The sequence below is a fragment of the Trifolium pratense genome, linkage group LG7 (assembly GCF_020283565.1).
Source record: "Trifolium pratense cultivar HEN17-A07 linkage group LG7, ARS_RC_1.1, whole genome shotgun sequence".
NCBI classification, from domain to species: Eukaryota; Viridiplantae; Streptophyta; class Magnoliopsida; order Fabales; family Fabaceae; genus Trifolium; species Trifolium pratense.
This window is the reverse complement of record NC_060065.1, coordinates 42,490,551-42,496,550: the sequence shown is the minus strand read 5'-3', so window position 1 is coordinate 42,496,550 and position 6,000 is coordinate 42,490,551.

The window sequence follows — 6,000 nt, the reverse complement described above, 5'->3', positions numbered from 1 at the left end:
GTGCCGCTATACATTTTGGTAAGGTACGGTATGAACAGGCTAGTTATCACAAATTTTTTAAGGGTTTAGTACACCTTATACTTCTTATAATTCAATTTTATTTATAAAGAAAAAAAAAATTATTTCATAACTCCCACATTTTCTTATTAATTAACATATTAAAATTAACACGTATTTTTTTGTTGTTGATAAATTAACACGTATTTTATAAAGTGAAACTAGAAAATATTTTCACAAAATAAACTGTCCATTATATATTTTTTTTATAGGAAATTCTTTTTCGATGCTGATAATTCATAACATAGAAAATAATGTAACAAGGAATTAAACTGTCCATTATATATTTTTTTATAGGAAATTCTTTTTCGATGCTGATAATTCATAACATAGAAAATAATGTAACAAGGAATATAGCTAAAATTTAAAACTGAATTTATTTGTTTATTTATTAAATTATTTTCATTTAGGCCTTAAATTAGGCTTTCTTTACAACATTTTTCTAGATGGATGGAGGACCTCCTCCATTACAACAACATTTTGATGCTTCACACCTTCCACCCTTGTTAAAGCGATTTTTAGAACAAAATAAACTACAAGCACTATCCGGGCCTTTTGGACATGGACCTTGTCCAATGCAAATACTAAATGGAGGTTCATCAATTACTCCTCCTGCAATTAATATTCTCAAAAATTATGTGTGGACATCAAAGTATAATTCATAAAATCATTTAAAATCTAAAAAGTTTAACAAATAATAACAAAAAATAAAATAAAATAGGGGGATGGTATACCTGAAGTCAAAACAAATGCAATGCATAACAATGCAATGAAGAAATGCACACGATTGATGAAAGTAGCCATCTTATCTACTCTTTCAATATGGGAAAGGAACACCTAGTAGAGGCTATTTATAGAGACTACTAGGAATTAATAAATAGAAAGAAAAAAAAAAAGATCCTGTATTTTTTATTAAAAGAAAAAATAATCTCTTATAATAGTTAAATGATCAATTCCTTTTCAAAAAGTCAATAATAATTTTATATAAAAAACTGTTAATAATAAATGCATTTGACCAAGCATATAATATTAATATGTTTTTTCTTTTTTTAACTGATCCATCTTTTATATTAAGAGTTTTCTTTTGAAGAATATTTAGATTTTACTATCCTACAAAGAGATATTGAATGTGTGAAAGTGATCATAACAAAAATATGTAAAGAATTAGTCAAAAGAAAATGTTATGAAATGTTTTTAAAAAGGAAATTAAACTTTTACAAGTTTGAAAATAAATCAAATTCTCATTAAGAGATTTATTAAATGATTTGTTTAAATATAAAGTTGATTTGCTTAAATAATCTTAAACAAGGTCGTCAGGATTGAGTTTTTACCTTAACTCATTTTTCCTAGGTAAACTCATCAGGTAAACTCGACTCGTAAAATCATTCGAGTTTACCAAAAATTAACTCGGTGTAAACTCGTTTTTTTTTTAATTTACCCGAACAACTTTACATTTGATTTAACACTTATTTCATACCTAAAAACATAAAATCAAACGAACATACGAGTTAAAACGCGGTTTTAACAACAATGATCTTAAATTTATTATTATCATACCTATTATTTACACACACACACACACACTTACCTATAGATGATGAATTAAACTACACATGTGTAACTGGCTTCCAGATCCCGATTATGGCTACTCTGTTCGTGGGGCGTATCAGTTATTGATTTCTTAGGATATGGTCACTTTGATGACGGCCACAGTCTTATATGGCACAGACAGGTTCCTTTGAAGGTTTCGATTCTTGCATGGAGACTTTTGAGGGATAGGTTGCCAACGAAGACAAACTTGGTTACTCGATGTATCATTTCAGCGGACACTCGCTATTGCGTATCTGGATGTAGCGATGCTGAATCAACGCACCATTTATTTCTCTCTTGCAGTTTATTTTTTGGTTCTCTCTGGTTGATAGTTCGGGCTTGGATTGGTTCTATGGCGGTAGACGCCAACAACTTACCTGATCACTATGTTCAGTTCACTCAGTCAGTAGGTGGTCAGCGAGCACGACAGTCCTTTATGCAGCTCATTTGGCTCACTTGTGTCTGGATTATGTGGCACGAGAGGAATCACATGTTGTTCAGGAACACGGTTTCGTCTTTGCACCAAATGCTAGATAAGGTCAAATTATTTTCTTATTGGTGGTTGAAGTCGACAAATGTAACTTTAGTCTCAAATTTTCATTGTTGGTGGTCAAAGCCATTGCTTTGTATGGGTTTCGACTGATTGTATTTCATTGAATGTCTTGTAAACATTTGTGGTCTCTATTGGCACACCTTGTGCTGAGGAAACCACTTGGTTGTTTATCTTTTATTTATTTATATATATATATATATATATATATATTCCATTTTGGCCTCTTCAAAAAAAAACATTTGAGTAATATTACACTGCTCAATAAGCTTTAGCGAATATAAATTTTACAAAATCTACCGTTGGATTGAAAATTTATATAATATGGATCATCTATGTTAAATTTTACAAAAATCTAATATGGTTTAATATATGTTATTGAGCCAGATTAAAATTAACGATATTCAATAAAAATGCATAAACCACTATTCATGATTGATCTCAATAACATATCAAACGATTTTAAATTTTTATAAAACTTAACAAAAATGATCTATATAATATAAACTTTTAGGGTTTTTCTAATATACACGCATTAGATTTTGTAAAGGTGTATATTAATTAACAAACTATACCTTTTCTTTTTTGGCAAAAAACTCACTTTTCTTTTTTGTCCGATAATGTTTTGTTTTAAATTTATGCAGGAGCGCGGAGCAAAGGAAAAAATTTGTAACACCCCAACTAAAATGTCTAGAATATTTAGTCGAGATATTAATAATTGAATTACAAGATATCACATGAATAACGTGATAATCTGGTACAATATAGCGGAAGAGAATTAAATTCTAACTTAACAGATTAACATAAAAACAAAAAAGAAGACGATAGTCTTCTAATTCGATAATCCAAGCTCAACCTCGATCATCAGTTCCTGCTTGGTCCTTGCTCCGGTTAACCTGTTTACCTAAAAAAATTGAAAGTCATGGGATGAGACTACTAAGCCTCAGTGAGCTCCTACTACCCAACTACTGGTGACTACACCGGGGCAACTGAAACTAATAGTTTCTAACTTTAACCTGAACCTGAATATCTAATAGTCTAATCGTGACATAATCCTGAAGTTTTCATAATATGATAATAAAGTAATAAAGGTGTAACACATAATAATTATCTTGTCAATTTTATCATAACAGGATCACTCCGAGGTAAGCCGGTCTCGGAGTGCCTGGCCTGGTATTACCGATAATAATGTACGTCGGAATACAACATGAGCTTACGGTTCTTATTACATAATTTTTGGATTCTGAATGAATCCCCTGACATGGTACTAATGACCACGCTTCCTGATATTGGTACTAATGACCAAACATCCTGATAAATTCTGAAACATAATTCCTAATCCTGAATGGTTATCCTACCCAAAAGAAAGAAAACCTTCCCGGGGTAATTCTAACTGTCCTGATTCCTGAAATTAAGTTCCTGAGCGTGATAAACATTCTAATCACATAATATTATTACGCTGCTTACGAAATATTCCAGAATAGTCAGGGATATAAAACGAGTGGATTTTTATTTAAAATGTTGATTCTACAGAGTCCTAATCTGATACGCTCGCTTAGCGAAGCAAGATGCTCGCTATGCGAGAATACCAGTTCAATTCTCAGCTTTTACTTTTAAAAGAGTTTATCAGTTTCCACGTACAATCTCATTCATGTCCAGTCATAAACAACTAAAATATTATTATATGATTAGAATAGAGATGGTTTTGGGATTAAACCTTCTCACACAATTATTTCCTAAGTTTTCCTATTGTTGTCATGCATAATGCATAATTTTAGGGAGACTAATTTCCTAACTAATACTAATGTTATCATACATATATTGAATTTGGGGAAACTAAAGGTGCTAACTAATCTAAAAGTTAAGCTTCTAAAGGAACCCACCTGAATGAGATTAATCTCAAAAGCTTTAAGAAATGAGCTACTCCACAGAATTTCCAATAACTCAAGATGATGACTGTGATGCTAACTTCAAACCCAAAATTCTGCATCTGACCCTGGACTTCAAACGTGTCTCTAGGATTCGTTAAAGCTCCAAAATTCATGAAATTGGCGTCGAAACGACCGAAATTTCGTTAGCTAACCATAGAAACAAACCCCATACGAAACAGATGTATAGAGAGTGAACAGTCACCTTATTAGTGAGGGTTAGTCCTAAAATACGGGTTTTGCACAACCATTCCAAATTCTTGTTTCTCCTACCATGAATTCTCATAGGAATCAATGAACAAAAGTGGCTGAACAACACAACAACAACAACAAAACGCAGACTTTGCTGCTAACAACCTCCTCAAGCTAATTCTACCAAGAATGGTTCCATCTCTCGAGTCATTAATATTCCACATTTCATAGAAATCCAAAAGAGTGATCTTGAGAGCATCCAAACACATGCAAAGTAGAATCTGAAGAAATGTTGGAAGATTGGGGTTTGGTGTATGATTTTCGGACTTGAAAGGAGAAGGAGAGGAAACTGAAATTAGATCTTGTCATAGGTCTTAATGTGACGAAAAGACATGAACTTGATATATGAAAAGCTTAAGAGGTACAAAAATGGAGGTTAGAACTAATAACCATACTTCCTTAGATATTCAGAGGATTGATTTTGAGTGAATTTCTTGTGCATGCAAGAATAAATTGAAGAATAGAATTTGGGGCTTAAGGCTGAAATATAATCAAATACTAGAGAGGGGTTTATGGTATTTTTGATGATGTTTGCGTGAAGAGGAAGAACAAAGTGAAGAACTTGCTGTTTTATTCATGACTAGAGTGAAAGAAAGCTTGGTGCTTTATCTATGGAGTGGTGGTGATTCAGGTTTTGTGAGGGAGAGAGAATAGAGAAGGCATTGTTGTTGTTGTTAGGCGTGAGAGAGAGAAAGTATAGATGATGAAAGTTGATTCTTGTTATTGTTCTCTATCCTTTGCCTTATAATAATTGTGGTCCTCTGTATCAATATGATTGAATTCTCACACATTTCTCCTTTAATTACTAGTTTTTCATTCTCCAACTTAAATCAAAATTCTCATTTCCATTAAATAGAAATATTTTTCGATTAATCTCTAATTAATATTTTTCTATTAATTAAAGTCGGGATGTTGCAATCTACCTCCCTTAAAAGAATTTCATCCTCGAAATTCGTAAACTTCTTCATATCAACAACAGGGTAACCATATACGTCCTTGTCCAGTTTATAACGTTGAACCCTCACTTTAGTACAATATCACAACTCTTTTGGTGTGCGTAAAGTTTAACTTTGCAATTGAGCTGTGTTTTCCGAACACCATCTCTGCTCTCAAGAGTACTTCGCTACTATTAGTCCAAACTTTAAGTGTGATCTCATGCGTACTTACTCATCACACATGCATTATTCGCTTCATGGTCAATTACATCTAGTCTCTTGTAATTGTAATTCTCCTCTCTTGACGAGTTATCAAGTTACAAGTCAAACTACTAACTACCTCCTTAGCTCATACTTGTTGCGTACTCTGATCTCAATTACTGACGCTCATTCTCCTTTTTCTGCTTTAGGCAATAACTTCGTATCAACTAACTTAGTAGGTTGGTATCTGGCCTGGTTGGGTGTACACACAAAACACAGGACACTGAATAATGTTACAAGGTTATCTGATAGCATCTCTTGGAAAGAAGCTGGCGGAATAAATTCCTAATCACCTTCCTATTACTATTAGTGGTTTGCTGGATAATGTGTATCCATTTCAGAGGATTAGTTTGAAGATGCTTGATCCCTATATGATAACCACATATGTCGAGAGGTGGCACCCAGATACCTCGTCATTTCACATGTC